Consider the following 16,879-nt stretch of genomic DNA (forward strand, 5'->3'; position numbering starts at 1 on the left):
AATGAAAAATACTATTCCTACAGGATGTAGACCTGTGATGTGGTGCAACTTAGGAAGGTATTAGCACTAGCATCAGGAGCAATTAGGACCTACCTGCCCAGCACACAATGTCTCTCCTTACATGAATGTAGCATGAAGATAACAAATGAATTGTTCTCTCAGTTTTTACTGGACTGCTAATGACCAGCTTATGGAAACACCGAGGACAAATGAATCATCATGAATATTCATGTCAAGCCTCAGGGATGCCCCTTTTGCTCGTCTCTGAAGACCAACGAGGTGTTTCAGGAGCAATTGGTACTATTTTCAATCAAATTCAGCTTACCAAGAATCACGTTTAAGTCACAATTTGCAAAGACATCAGCTATGATATCAAAAGCCTTTATGGGAGGTTATTGAGGCTCAGGGAGATGCTGGGTTTGCAGGGGGCTGCTGTGTGGACTAATGTGTAATGCCATGAAACCGTGGAGTGTGTTGGAAGCCTGTGGAAACAGTTTTCCTGAGGATGTTTTGATATTATTCTAAATCAGAGAAATAGCTCAAGAAGGACATGTGGCAGATTTTGAGACTGCACTTTTATGCTCTGAAATACAGCGGAGGAGGTGGGGCTGCATCCTTTAACATTCTGGGCAGGACTTACTGGCCCCTTTGAGAGAGACGCTAATCCCAGGCTCCTTCAGAGCTCCTGGTGAAAACAAATCACCACTCTTTTTTGGGTCTGCTCTACGTGGCAACTCAAACACCACAACTGAGCAGCATTTCTACAGCAATATGGTGGGTGTTGGGGGAAATGGCACACTCAGGAGCTTAATGACTGAGCTTTGTCCTCCCGTGTCCCTTCCCACTTCTGTAGAGCAGTGCTTCTTCCTCCATACTTTCTCAGTGCTTCATCATTGATGTTTCTTTGCATCCATGTTTTCATGTCCACTCCACAGGAGTCGAAGATCCCTCCTCCTAGACCTCATCACTGACAATGAGTGCTGAAAACATAAATTAGAGCTGCAGCTGTTTGCCGGTTCAATTTGTCCTTGAAATCCTTCTGACAGCAGCCTGGGTCTCCACTTTCTTTATGACCAGCCATATGAAACTCTTTCATGAAGCATATCACTAAAATTTGAGTTTTCTTGCTGCTTCCACCACTTCAAGCTATGTCCATTTATCGTTCTTCCTTGAAACATTTAGTCTTTGAGTTTCCTTAGGCTGAATCACTTATTTCTTTAGGCATCCGTTTCTGTGTACTTCGAAAGACACTCCATTATTTGTTAACGCTAGGCACATGTAACTACTAAAATATCAGTATGCACGTAGTTTGTCTGCTGGATAAATGTGCATTAGTGACCAGAATGAAGGGATAGTAAATATATGGGAAATTTTAGAACTAAGTGTTTGAGAAGCAGTTTGGAGCAGTTCCATGCTATCTGAGCACTGCAGATGTGACGCGGGCTGCCCGCATTTGCAATGCACGGTAAAAATTATCAGAAGACTCTGATTAGCAAATGGAATGTGTAATGTGCTCCCAACAGACCATTTTCCCATGAGAAAACAACTCATTTTGAGCCCTGTTTATTTTCCAAAAGTGCATAATAAACGTTGAGAAAAATTTCTGTGGAGTGGGGGAAAAAAGCCACTCTCGAGTTACAAGAACCCCAAATCAAATGAGTCGGTTGAAACATTCCTGCTTTAGTTCTAGCAAAGAATTTGATTGACAAGAAAATCGAGGAAAAGCACTTCACGATTGCCCCACTTCCCAAAGATGGATCTCCTTCAAAAAAGATACACAACAACTCCAGCCATGTGTGAAGCCATGTGTGAACATCCTGTTGTCTTCAGGAATACCTTTCAGCCTGTCTCAGCAGCTCCTGCTCCATCACTAATAGCTTACATGGTCAATAGGAGCAGGCCCTTCGCAAAGGGCAAAAGTGTTTTTTCACTGTATGGTGGGCAGTGAAGCAGCTGGTAGTCCTTGAAGGACCAGTCTGCATCTATCTTGGAAGAAGTGGCTTGTGCATAAACTGGGCAGATCTTTGGAGCCTGGAATTTCATGGATCAAAACCAACCTGTCCCGTGATCAAGTTGCCTCAGTAGACAGTGCTCCAAGGCCATGCTCTTCAGCTGCCACTCATAGGTTCATAGGGCTGCTCCAATTTGGGTCCCTGAGGCCCATAGCTCTGTAGCAGCACTCAGGAGAGGTCCTCCATCCCTGTATTGGCATCTTTGACTCCAAGGGACCTTTCAAAACTCTTCGAAAACTGACTTTTGAGATCTCAGTCTTTCTGGGGAGGACTCTTCCCTGAGCACAGGGTTGTTTTTTGCAGCACAGCCACCAGCTGTTGGCTCAGACTAATCTGTAAACCCGAGCAGACATTTACAGCAGTTATAACCCCTCCTTTTTTTAATAGTTCTGTCCAAGAAAAATCTACAAAACGTGTTCTCTGTAGCAAAATGTAGGAAAATAATCAGGAAAGGTAGCTACTTGCCCTCTCCTCTTCATTGGCTCTCCAGGAATGCTCACACTACTGAATATGTATCTGCTCATACCAGATACTGTAAAATATGTGCATTTTTGTCACATTAAAACCACTGAAGCTCTAAATAAAGGCAGGCTGGTGAATTTTCTTTTTACAGACCAGTTTTTGGATGGCAGGGCTGCTGACTTCTGAAGCTGCGCGTCTGCAGCCCTGAGGGGTGGGATTGCTTGATTGCCTTCTCAAACAAAAGGCCACCTTGAAACGTGATGGAGAGCATCAAAATGCTGCATTATGACGTGGCGGTCAGCCTGGGCAGGATTTGAACAGAAGATTCTTTTGGGATACCAAGACATCGGGTGAAATGTCTCTGACAATTCAGTACATGCACTGTGACTGTGTTTTCAGAGTGCCAAAGTGCAGCAGTGTGGATATGGGTTGCTGAGGTCCCAGTGTTTTTCTGACCACTTCTGCACAGTGAATGAGCTGTAACCTTGCTACAAAAAATGGTATCGTTCCTTAGCTTTGGAAAGCTTATCTATCAGCTCTTTCACTTAATCTATTATCTCTCACTGTATTAAAATCTCCTCCTATTGCTTTACATCAGCAGTTTCTGGCCTTGTGGCAGTGTTTTCTGCCACATACTTCGTATGTTCATTTTGATGTCGAGTCCTTCTCAGTGACAGGCTATAAAAAAAGCACCAAATCATTATTTCTGAGTAACCCTCTGCAGCTGAAAATCATCAGCGACAATTCTCTATTCATCTAATCCCCAACTTCAAGATATCATCAGATCAAAGCCAACCACTCAGCCAGATCGTACTGGGTATTTTCATTTCCAAAGGAAATACCGCAACTTGCAGAGCAGAAAATCCCCTCTATCTTTCTGTAAAATACAGCAGATTGAGACACACTTAAGGCTGTGAAAGGAGGGAAAAGAAGATAAACTTCCAACCCATTGCAGAAGTGGATCTCCTGCCCTTTCTGGCATAGAGCCTCTGATTTCTTCCAGGAATTATAATAAAAACTTGCATTAAAAAGCAGGTTGACTCTTTAAACAGTGTTTTTGATAAATGCAGCATTATCATCCCAGGTACGAATTTCAATTAGTGGAAAGTTATATGCCATTGTCTGATGTGAACGCCAGAAATTCGTTTCAACTGAGTGAGTTTTGTTATGTTTTTTTTTGTTTTCTATGTGTAAATAGACTCATTGATTTTCAGGCCACGTGAGATCACCGTAATTATTTTTCTGACTTTCTCTGTAACACCAATTATAACTAGGCATGAATTAATTCCTCTTCGAATTACAGACTATATTTCAGTTATGAGAGCCTATTTTGATTTAAACAAAGGCAGTGATGGAGAATTTACTAAATCATTTCGGTAGTTAATAAACCCTGCTTAGAAAAATTGTAATCTTTTTTCTGTCCTGACTTTGAACAGCCTCCCCAGGACGCTGCTATACCTTTGTTTTCTAGGTGGAAGAGCCCATTACCAAGGTTTTGGACTCTCTGTTGGTGCAGACCATGATGGTGCCTGCTCTTTTCCTGGGCAGACTGAACAAACCTCATCTGAACAGGTTTTCATTTTAGCTGCTCCAAGGAGCCCCAGCAGAACTGAGTAGCACTGTTCAAGAGAAGGCCCATTATCCATGCCCAAGCCACAGATGCAGTCCTGATGGTGTTGTCTTTTTGCAGCTTTTGCATGTACTTCAGCACTGGTCGAGCTTTACAGGCCATGTGTGAAGTAAATTACTTCTTGCATCCCAACCACAGCTTCTTGCTCCTTCCTGCCATTTATGGGGTGGTGTCACCATGTCTGACACCATGTGTGGCCTCTCCCTAACCTACATCAGTCACAATAACCTAGGTCAAAAAACCAGCCCACGAAACAACAATTAAAAAACAACACAACAACACATCACACAGAGTGTTAAAGGCTAACCTAGATGGCGGTGACAGAACAGGGATAGAGAGTGATGATGTGAGCAGTTTTATGGGGTCAGCTGCAGTGTTTGAGCTCAGGCAAAACTTGTCCTCACTTTGTCCCATGTTGTGCATTAAGCACATTTCCCTTCAGCAGCCCTCATTAGCCACCTTTTTTTTTTTCTCTCAGTATTTACATCTGATGTATTCTTTGGATTTGTTGACAACAAACCTCACCAGATGTCATTCTGCCTACACACCTTATGTAGGAACCTATGGCTTTCATTGTGCTTTTTGGTCTCTCTGGAGGAACCAAAATCATTTTGTTTCACCTTCAGATTTATTAAATTCTTTTATCCATAAAAAAGAAAAAAAAAAGCACCACCACCACACGATTCTTTGAAGTTTTTAGGCAATCACCATTCTTAAGATTAACCATCTATTTTTAATGTATTGTTCTACAACTTTCTCCTTCAAAGAGTTATTTTATAAATCCTTGTCAAATTCCTGTGGGAGTTCCCAGTGGTCCATCTGTGGGAAGTGCCGTGATCGGTAACCCTTGATGTTGCCTTCAGAGGTCATTTCAATCAAGGTACAGTGTTCATCAGTCTCCTTTCACCAAGTGGAACAATTACTTTCTCCTTATAGCTCCTTTCTCTCTTCAGTTTCTTCAGAACTGGAGCCCTAATGTCATGGTTTGGTGCACAAGCTTTTACAAGAGGTTATAAAGAACCCTTAGAAAGACCTCTGTCAAGTGTCACCGTACCAGAACTGTTAATGCGGTGTCTTCACCATCTTTTTTGCCATCACATGAAATGTAGAGAGAATTAACTGGAAAGAATGAAGTTTTGTTATTGTTTATTTTTTTATTTCGTCACTTACCCATCTGGAACATAGGTCTGTCAACAGCTGCTGGCTTTGCCAAATAACTCTTGATCTCCAAGTTCTTTGGGATTTACCTGCATACTCATCACGAGCTCTCAAACTTTGGGTCTGCTCATAATTTCTCACCCCAACAAAGTACAGGTATAATATCAACATCGCCCACTTAAATCAACGAGATGGCTGTTGGATTGTGCTTACAGATGTTAAGCCAAACATAAATGTTTCTGGAAACCTCAGGAATGTGAGTTTAGTGCTGGAAAAGCCTTGAAACCTCACCTGTTATAGGTGCTACTGCGCTTTCAGTGTTTTATAAAAACAAATTAGCCTTTGTTTTGTCTTAGTAGACTTTATAATGAAACGTGATGTGACTGCTTTTGTGTTTAAATTTACTATGCTTTAACTCAGAAATTGGTTTATGTCCGTAATTGCTAGTCTTTCAGGCAACATTTATTAAAAACAAATTAAGTTATTCCAATCTCTGGTGATTTTATGATCACATAGATCAATATAAATCACAGTTAATTAAGCTCTTTGTCACTTAAGTTTTCAATATAAAGTGCATTGCAGCATTGCAATAATAAGTAATATCCATACCTCTTCATACCAATTAGTCATATCTAAACAGAAGTTGGGTTATAACAACAGAGGCTGAAAACTAGACTTTATTTAAGTTGCCTGCCACACAGTGATGATGATATAATGGTGTAAGCTGATAATGTTTTGCTGCACAGAAAAAAAAATCAGAAATATGAGCAGGGTCTGGAAAAGGTAAAAAAACACATACTGCACTGCCCTCCCCCAAAAAAAGCCAAATGAAAACTAATCTTGAATCTTTGTTTCCTTTCCAAATCCTATCAGAGTTTTTACAGGGTATAATTCTGGCTGCACTAAACAAAATCCCTCAGCTAGTTAAGAAAGCAAGTATTGCTCAAGATGGCCAAGCCAAAATGTACAAAAACATATCATCTGGGCCGCTTGTTTTCTTTCAGAAAAGAGCTGCCCATTAATACATTTCTCCTTAACTGACACATTCCTCTTAAAGATTTCAGCATTGAAGCAGGATAGAATTTACCAATATGTAATTCCTTGACATTTACGCCAGTGACCCTCTCAATCACTGTCTGCTTCTCTTTGTTTGGGAGTTTGCACTATTCAACAATACTTCTAAGTGGCAGTAAGTGCAACATAATACATATGTAGAGGATCTTTCAGGCTTGGCCAGCCTGAGCTCAGCTGGATGCCTTCTGCTCATCCCAAGGTACATACTGGCTCATCTGGAGTCAGTGACATTCTGCTAGTGATTTCAGAGGAGGTGGAATTCTGTCTCTCAAATGTCTTTAGACTCTGTGCTTTATAGAGCACACTGGCATTTTCATGCAGGTCTAGAAAGCATTTGTTGAGAGTAATACACTCAAGAAAAGTGCAGTGAAAACTATTTCTTTATGTTATTTTATAATGTCATAACACAGCATGTTATCTATATACTTCTTACCTTCTCCCTAACATGTAGGGAGAGAGTAAATATTTCTAAATCACATGACACAGTAGGGGAGAAGAAAGCTTTATGATGCATAGTCCTCTTGTGATGTCTTCCAAAAAGGTAAATCTTGATGTTGAACCAGCAATGTGCCCTCGCAGCCCAGAAGGCCAACTGTATCCTGGTCTGCATCCAAAGAAGCGTGGCCAGCAAGGCAAGGCAGGCAATCCTGCCCCTCTGCTCCATGCTGGTGAGGCCTCACCTGGAGTACTGCACCCAGATGTGGAGTCCTCAGTACAGGAGAGACATGGACCTGTTGGAGCACATCCAGAGGAGGGCCACAAAAATGATCCAAGGGATGGAACACCTCCCTACAAGGACAGGCTGAGACAGCTGGGGCTGTTCAGCCTGGAGAAGAGAAGGCTCTGGGGAGATCTGATAGCGGCCTTTCAGTATTTAAAGGAGGGCTAACAAGAAAGAAGGGGACAGACTCCTTAGTGAGGTCTGCTGTGATAGGACTAGGGGAAATGGTTTCAAACTAAAAGGGAGAAGAATTAGATGGGATATAAAAAAAAAGGTTGTTACAATAAGGGTGGTGAGGCACTGGAACAGGTTGCCCAGAGAGGTGATGGATGCCCCATCTGTGAAGACATTCAAGGTCAGGCTGGATGGGGCTCTGAGCAGCCTGATGTAGCCGTAGGTGTCCCTGCTCATTCCAGGGGCATTGGACCAGATGGCCTTTAAAGGTCCCTTCCAGCTCAAATGATTGTATCATTCTAGGTTCAGTGTTGGTCTGCAGCCCAGCCCCTACTCAGCCAGCACCTGCTGCCAGACCTCTCTAGGGCCTTGAATAAACACCTCATCCTGGGCTGTGCAGCTTCATTAATCATTTATGAGGCTGGATTGGCCCCTGAAGAAGTGTTTCTAGGCTGCTGAGTTCAAGCAATAGTGCAGTGCACAGGAGTTACCAGTGCAATCTCTCCGCAGTTCTGACCATCACTGCTTTATGTAAAACATCGTTGGGAACCTCGCTCCTCTTGGTTTAATTGACTTACTGGAGAGGAAACAGGCAAACACGAGCTGCTAACATGAACCACATCTCATGCTGGTGGTGGTACATGCAGAGCAGGATTTCAGCATCACACAAATGTTGTTTTACTAACTTTCTTTTAAATGGAGACAGAATAAACCCAAGGTTTTTTCCCCCTCATTTATCTTATTTTTATTATCTGTTACATCTTTCCTTTATTATCTGCAGCACATATTCCTTTTATTTCTATTTTTTAGAGATTGCATTTGGGATTTTTCCTGCTCGCTTCCCACTAGGTCAGAGAGGGTTCATCAGACTCAGAGCTTCGCGCACGCACCCCACTCTGTATTTCAGATGGGAATGTTTCTAAACAGTGGTTTCGAAACACTCAGTGGAGTGTTTTATTCCAACAAATGGAAAGTAGAATAGTGCAGAGCCAACAAAAATCCAGAAACATTTCTGCTTCTGCTCTGGCCACTTCTGGAACAGAATTGCCACTAAATCACCATGGCACTTAAATAAGTGAAAACTGCCTGATGTTTTCCCCTGAAACATTGCTGCTGAATGACAGTGCCCCGAGGGGCTGGAAAAATTGAGAAACATCCTGACATTAAGAGCTCTTGCTGGGGATGATGGCTTTGGTAAAATTTGCTTGATATAGTTCAGATTGCTAGCTGCTGCTCTCTGACATTACAGTTTGTATCAATACATGGCATACAGCATGCAATTTGTTTATGTGGAAGCTTTAGAAAACAGTAGCTTCTGTTGCAACCTAGAGCTGATTTCAGAAGCAAAGCTCAAAAAATTATACTGTTTCAGGACCACCAGCTGTTTGCACCCTTGGACACACTGAAATACTTTATCGGCTGTCGCTTCTGTGGTTGCAGTGGACTCAGAGGAGCGATTTTAAAATCCATCATTTTATTATTCAAAGGAATAACAATTTAATCGAGTTTTATCCTCTTGTTTTTCTCACATGGACCCTGTGTTGCCATACATAACAGCAGCCCACCTCCTGCTGTGGTACACTGGTAATTAAAGAATATTCATAAACAGATTACAAGGCATGCTTTGTTGATATCCATCAACTCAACCGCCTTTTTTATTGCCTTGAGAAACAGGATTCATTGAATAATAACATGGATGCTGGGACCAGTCTGGAAAAGAGAAAGATGTTTTGAAATCCTTTATTTCAAATGTCATTTTAGCAGGTGAGAGTACCATACTTACACTGTCCAAAAAAGCTAAGATCATTACAGAGGAAAAAAACCCAACAAAACAGCCTTTCCTCAAATGTTACAAAAATGTCACATTTCATAGAAACACTTTCAAAGTGGAAGATATGTTGTGTCCTGACGCATCAGTTTCATAATATTGTGACATTTACATTCTAATGATAATTAAACTTTGATCTTTGGGAAATTATAGAGCAAATCATTTCCTGGGATGTTGCCACCTCGCTGAAGGAACTCGATGCAGCCTGCAAACCACACAGGGGTTATGCAAGCAGAAAAAAAAGAAGGTAAAATATTGGGAAAGGTGGCTATTCGTATTGTGTGTGCACAGAGAAGTTATGGGGATTAACCAGGTTGAACACCTTTGAGTAAGGATAGCTACACAAAACCAGTGCAAACACTCTCCTCCACTTAGGAGGGACAGAGCTGAAGATGTAAAACTAAATCTCTCTCTCTGCTACTGACAGTGGCTCTTGGGAAATTTAGAGGCTCAAGGAACTGTTGAAATTTGGCTTTTTTCCCAAAACCCCACCGCAGAAACAGCAGTCAGCAGCACTACCACAGGGAGGAAAGCTTGGGAACACCCTCCTTACAGTAAATGGCATAATTCTGTCTATGGCTTAGTGCAGTATTGCCAGTGCTGTCCTCTGAGCAAGGTGGAGGCTGTGTGGTCCATATACTAATGCAGGGCGTACTCTCATTTGTCCTAATGCAAATACCTACTTTAATGATTCATCTCTGGCTTGACACGAGGTGCAGATGTGTTTGCCTGGCTGGTGAAGTGCTTGGATGCTGCTTCAAAGCAAATTCCCATTGTACAGTGGAGCCATTGTTCATTTTCTCTCCCAGAGAGCTGAGAAGAAAAAACTTTTCCTTCACAGATATTGCTCTGAAAAGCCCAGCAGTTACTCAGTTCTAAGGGATTATAGTATTTGCTCTGGAGCACTGGGAACTGGCTGCATTCAGTGCAGTAGGGAAGAGAAATTGTACCCGAGCTGGCACCCTTAGTAGCTGATCCTGGCAGGCAAACCCTGTGATTCAATGCTATGTTAGTAAGCAGGCTCCATGCAAGGGGGGACAGGAGAATAAGGTAACAGCTAGAGCACAACAGCATGCAGCCAAAGACATTTTCTGGCCATGATAATCATCTACTAGCATAACTACTGTGGGCAATGTGCTTTTCTGATCTGAAGAAGCTTTTGGGTACATTAATGTCTCCCAGAGGCAAAGACCTTCTGCCCCAAAAGAGATTTCACCAACAGTCCTTCAAAGTGCCACATGGGACAGAAGCAACTAACTTTCATGGATTCAAACATGAGCAACATTTAATAAACTCTGCTATTCCTTTCTGGCTGGAAGTTTCACTGTAAGAAAGGATCTTAGTGATGCCAGGGCACTTGAGATAGATAGTCTCTGCTATGGTTTTTCAGGCCCAGATTATCAAGTGATACATATGGTGTGTATTCCAGTAATTCAATAATACTGTTCATATGCATCTTTCCGATGGCACTGATGTGGAGAAAAATATCTGCAGTGAAGGAAACATGGTTTTTGCTGGTAGAATTCTCACATAAGCTATTCAAACAGTAATTCTACACAATAATACAATATTACACTACATAAAAGAGTGCCAGTCTCAGGTCTGAAACTGAAACACGCTTCTTGTGATTGGCCTGGAGTTCTCGACTAAAAGTTAGAAGATAGTGTGGTTATACAAAGGGAAATTTCCATAAGAGGAAATACAATCTTTACAAGCTGGTTTTGGTTGGCTTTTTTTAAATAACATTCAGTCAATTAGTGTTTTATATTTAATTGCAATAAATAGCAATCCATTATTTCAAATAGGTTTAAAGCCGAATAGGCATTAGTCTCCAGAGCAAATATTCTTCTTTTGTGCACAAAACTGCTTCCAGCTTCTCAACCTTTTGTAATGTAAGTGCAGGAAAAAGAATGAAAACATGTACAGAAAGGCAGATACACCAGAACATTTTGTCTATTCATTTGCGCTGGATAGTCAACATGACAAGAAAAATTAAACTGGGATCTAGAGACACTTTTTTTAACTTGTAGAATGAAGAGCTTTCAGGATTTTACTTTAATTACCTTCTTGTTCAGTTTTTCCTTTGTTGTCTAAAATCATCAATGAGACTTTTGTCTTCTACTTTCTATTGCTATAAATCTCTTGAGCAAAATTGCTGCCTTCATGTAAGAGCAGAATAGAACTGGAGACAAAAGCACAGAAATGTTGAGGCAACAGATCCCATTAAGAAGAGAGTGGGAGAGAAAGAGAAAGAAAGTACGGCTGGCTGAAGAAACATTTCTAAATATTTCCATTTCTTTCTCCCACAGACACTTCCTGACCTCTTCGAGGAAGTCTTCCCAGATCTGCTGTGAAGATAGTAGGGTGGAAGGTTCAGGGAGAGGCTGTGGGGCTCTGCCCCTCTACCCTGCTGATCTGTGCCACAAGATGATGCCACAGCTCTGGCCTCTTCCCATTCCCTTACCCACCTCCCAATCCTCACCTATCCCTAACAAAACTTTTGAGCTCTCCTCAAGAAAAGATCTACAGGAAAAAGGACACTGGGAAAATCTGCTACCAGATTGCTGGAAAACATGGCTGGGGTTGCTGGTATAAATCTCTCACTGCAGAAATGCTGTGACAGAGCTCTCAACCTGCTTGAAAGGCTTTACACAGAACCCAGCACCCTGCTGTGAAAAGATTCAGTTTTTAAGAGATAGCATTTCTCATCTGGTCAAATGACTTCACAGAAAGCCTCTGATCAGCTTTGGAAAACAGAATACTTGTTAAGAGAAATCATAAGTTAGTCAACACCTAACAAAGATATATGAAAAAAATGCAAGGTGAGGTCTTTTTAATCTGCCAGTTATGTTTTTAAATTGTGTTTCTAATAAAGGGTGGGGGGAGCAAGATCTGTGAAGTTTCTCTGGTATGTTAAAACCCCAAGAATCTGACACACCTTGATGATTTTTAATATGAATGCAAATAGCATTCCTCTCGTCCGTGTTGTTCTTTTTCTGAGTTTTTTAATGGGTTTGGCCTCTGGGTCCTATATTCTGGAACAACTCTAGTGCAGAGAATAATAGGCTTTCCTCCAGTTCTGCTGAGCTCCATGAGAAAATTATTTTCACCTGCTGCAGCAGCCCCTGCCATGCCTGTGAGCAGCCCCAGCTGATGCACTGTGCTCAGTGGCACACACCCAGCAGCAGGCACAGCTCTCACACACTCTCATGCTCATCCACTGTGTTTGCCCAGGAAGAAATCTTAATCTGGAACACCGTTGATTTGGGTTCAAATTGTAAGTGTGATAGACAGTTTTATACTTGCATTTATTTCATCATTTTATTGATATTATTGTCTCTGTGTTTTGTGTCTGAGGTCGGGAGAGCCATTGGGTCAGGCTGGACAAGGCTCTGAGCCACTGATGTAGCTGTAGGAGTCCCTGTTCATTGCAGGGGAGTTAGACCAGATAAATTTTAAGTGCTCCTTCCTACTCAAATGATTCTATGATTCTGTGTTTTTACTCATAAGAGACTATGGTTGTATTAATTTACTGAGGTATTCAGAATACAATAGAACTAGATCCATGCAAAGAAGATTTAGTAGAGTCCTATCTGTATCTACATAACGTCTAAGAGAATTACTGTGGGTAGAACTTGAGTTGGGCCTTTAAAAGTGTTGGACCATGATGTGTCTCCGCAAGCTCAGAAGAGCAGGTCTCATGCTTCAAGGTGTACATAGGCCTTTCAGCTTCCCCTGCTTACTAGCAGTCTGCCTCTGGCTGGCAGAAGTGCATTACAGAATACTTTTGCCCAGAAAAAAAAACAAAAAGCCTCTGCAGAAGACAAGATTTAAACAGGTCAATTCTTATCAGAGGGCCGCAATTGAATTTCGAGGTGAAATTTAATAGCAGCTGCCTTAGCCCAATATATGGCTTGTAAAGTGAAAGTCGGCTAGACAAATATCTACTCATTTGTTTGTCTGTCTGGTATTTATTCTTCTTAATGGCCCAATCAAGAGAGGAAACCATAAATACACAGGTGTCTGTGAACTACCTTTCCAGGGAAATGTGCAGGCTGAGTGCTGCTCCTCCATTAAGGCCAGCATCCTTTAGAATTGACAATTTTCTCTCCTCCTGCATGTACCTTACAGGAAATCCCAGACACAAGGAAAGAGAGAGGGGCTGCCACGACCAGACCGGACCTTGGCCAGGCTGGCTGGGTGTTGGTGTGTGTGAAACCCCACAAGCAGGCCCAGGGACAGGCTGGTGGGGAAGCCACTGGCACCACAGCCTGCTGTCATTTTGCATGTGGAAATTACAAGGAAACAGGAAAACAGGGAGCCAGACCTGGAATACTAACAGTGGGCAATATTGTTCAGATAGGCCTAGGATCTGAGCTGGATTTATGGTTTGTTCTTTCATGGCTCTGCCTTGACAAAACAGCAGATGAACCTCAGGCAGAGAAAAATGAATATAAGAATACTTGATAGGAGTGTTTCAGAGAGGGGAAAATATAAAGTCAAACATTGTAGATGTGAATGCAAATTAGGTAGGCCTATCACCCCCAGGCCTACTGGTATTTGCCAGCAGAAAGTTTTCAGAGATAAGCTGTACTTGTGTGGGCATCAGTTGGCAGCCCTGTCACATGACAAATGTCACACAGGACTTCTTGCCCAGGCAGCTGAGAGCCTCTAGTGAAAAACTGAAGTGAGTTGTTTTCATTCTGCCTTCAGAGAGGTGGTGAAGAGTTACTGGGTTGCTAAGCCACTTGCAAGGAGGAACAACTGCTTCTGAAGCAAAACCAGTGAACCAGAAAAGCTATGCAGTGATCTGAAAGGCTTTGTCTCACTGGTGTATTATATCACATCTTCCCTGTAAGTAAGTGATGCTGTAATGGTAGCTCTGGTACCGCTTTTATGTTAATCATCTACCGATAAGTCCCTCAGTGTGCTGTGTACACAGGTAAATTGTGCTGATTAGCCCTTCAAGAGGGACTAATGAGAATCACATTAACAGTATTTAACAAAAAGGTAAATAAGGAAATCTTTTGGAAGTGGACAAATATTTACCATCAGCCACGTGCTTCTGTGAGCAAACCTTCTTAGAGTGGCTGCTGATGGCACTGTCTACAAGACATACACACAGGTGTGGAGTAAAACTTCACATTGATAAAATAGATAATGTTTGTATTTTGTTTTGTAGCTGATGAAACTGTTCATAGAGTACAGTGCAGTAATTAGACTTCAGGGTTAACTAGAGAGAATGAAGTCATTTTCAGGACAATGAATAAAGACGAAATGACTTGGTAAAGCCACCTAACTTCTAATCCAAAGGCACTCATCAGGTATTTCCATCATTAATGTTGCAACTGTAATGCCTCCACCAACTAAAAAGAAAAATAGGGGGTTGAACGGATTGAATGAACACAATTGTCTGGAATACATTTATATTGGCTTTCCCCATAACAGCCTTTGCAAGATTGAGAGGGTTTGTAATCTGCTTGCATTCACTAATATTGTGATAAGAGCAAGTGACATTACTTCCTTTGAAAACCTATGTGGTGCTTTTTCTTTCAGGATAACTGCAGGATAATTCTGAAAGGAGTTTTAGAGTAGTTTCATGATGGAAGTTACTAAGGAGCAGTACACTTGTTGTACATGGAGATGGTTCTCCTTATGACTACAAGGCTACATCCCACAGACAACTTGCCAACAAGAAGGAAAAATTTGCCAGAAATGCATGGAGGCAGCAGCATAGAATGGTGTACAAGCAACTTCAAAAAGTAAATGCTTCTACAAGACACGGATGTCCAGACTTTAATTCAAAAATACTTAGTTTATTAACAATGATAGCACTGTCTGATGTTTCCTGAGACTACTATAGCTTTAACTTCTTTATTTCTATAAGACGAATTTTTAAAATTGATTACAACCTCTGTTAGCCTGCTTAATGGCAACTTCATTTTTTTAAGCTGCTCTTTTCCAAGGTCAGAAGAAAGTCCTCCTCTCACCATCTACACTATTGCACTGCTGGCATGGAGCATCGGTGACGGGTAGCTTTTCTCATTTCCTTCAGACACATGAATCACAGTCATTACTAAATGCAGCAGTCCTGATTGGAGGGTGGAAGGGTGGGATAGGAAGCTTGTTTGATCCACCATAGCAAATCCTCTGTTTAAGTTGGGGATCTTCCAAATTCCCATCATCTGTGTTTCAATACCATTCCTGTATACTCTCAGATGAAGGAAAACATGCCACATCTTTACATATTTAGCTAAGAAAAATCAGTTTAAGTCACCAGAGAGATAAAGCTGTTGATATAGATAGTGATTTTGCATTGTAATTTGAATACTGGACTCAGAAAAGAGAATTCAAAACAGCAGTTTTTATCTGCTATCTTGGGATGCTGTAGGAGGGCAGCAGAAACCAAACAGCTGGACTATGTGGGTTTTCTCTTCACTTGAAAATCCTTTTATTGAAGAGGGAGGAAAATCTGCGTATCTGATGAGGAGAAGTATGTTTGTGCCTGATCTTGAAATAAATGAAAAACAATCTATTGCTTTGGTAAAAGTTTTCTTCTGTACCTCTGCCAAGGTCACTGAATGCATTAATCCGGAGAGAGTACAGACCTTGAAAGAGAGCAATTCTGCTGTTTCACCACAGAGGCTCTCATAGGACTCAAAAGGGTGAGAGGGTTTTCTTCTAATTACAAAAGCGTTAAATAAAACTGAAAATATTTTCAAATACTTGGCAGTTCAAGGTCTCACCAACCTAGAAAGGGTCTGGCAATACCTGAGAGATTGATGCAGACAATGAGTCAGCGTGTCCATGCTCATTTCCCAAGATCCCAGGTCACCTAATTTCGGAGATCCCACTGTGAGCTTTCTGTGTTGCAGTCTTTCTACAACTGGGCTTGTTGTCAAGCTGTTTCAATTCAGGTCAGTCTGTTCTCTATTTTTCTCAATTTCTGCCTTAGAGAGAGGTGCTATTGAGCAATTCACAGTGCATGCATGGGTTAAGTGCTTCAAATGTACTCCTTTTTCCAGCCAGCACCCTTCACCTGAAGTAACCCATGCTATTTCAGAAGTTTTGCTGGGATATATAAACAGTGGGATTTCAAAACATAAAAGCTTTGCTAAAAAACAGTTCTGTTTCAACACATCCAGGCTGTTTCCTATGGGCAACTGCCTGAGTGCCTGCCAGCACATCTGCCTGCCTGCCATAGTCCTCTAAAGTCAGACATCTGGAGATGAGAGCTATGGTCTCACAGCGGTGTCCTAGGTCTCTGGTGGGCAGCACAAGGACCCTGAGTTCTTCAACCACCTATCCATGGGCTCTTTGGAAGTCCTGGTATTGCTGCACTGGTGAGGCTCTCAGGTTGGCTGGTTGTGGAGAAATTGAAGGTAATTCAGCAGCAGATTGGGCTCATTTAGTCCAATAAAGAGGGGCCAATCTAATAGCAGCCTACTACTTCTTAGAAAGCATTTACAAAGACAATAGAGTCAAATTTTTGGTAGTGACAGACCATACGACAACAGGAAATGACCACAAATTCTGGTTTGGGAGATAGAGAATGGACTTTAGGAAAAAAGTCTTTAGTAGGGTGATAGTGCAGCACCAAAGCTTGTTGTCCAGCCAGGTTGTAGAACCTCCATCCTTGGAGGTTTTTGATATTTGACTGGGCAAATCCATGAATAACTTAATGTTGTGTTGATGATAATCCTGCTTTTAGTAGGAGGTTGAATACCTCCAAAAGGTGTCTTCCGACCAACGCTTCTGTGATTCTGGGGTGATCTGAAAGCTTGTAGGAGTCCCACTTTATGGACAAGCAGGATCATAGG

The 16,879-nt window shown here is 41.7% G+C and overlaps 1 long non-coding RNA gene across 1 annotated transcript; it reads left to right on the top strand.

Moving 5' to 3' along the window:
* Positions 12,189 to 15,353, top strand: LOC110395146. The gene is made up of 3 exons (XR_002436191.1): positions 12,189 to 12,336; positions 13,773 to 13,913; positions 14,616 to 15,353. It is a non-coding gene; the product is annotated as an uncharacterized LOC110395146 (long non-coding RNA).

Source organism: Numida meleagris, chromosome 2, assembly GCF_002078875.1.
Source record: "Numida meleagris isolate 19003 breed g44 Domestic line chromosome 2, NumMel1.0, whole genome shotgun sequence".
NCBI classification, from domain to species: Eukaryota; Metazoa; Chordata; class Aves; order Galliformes; family Numididae; genus Numida; species Numida meleagris.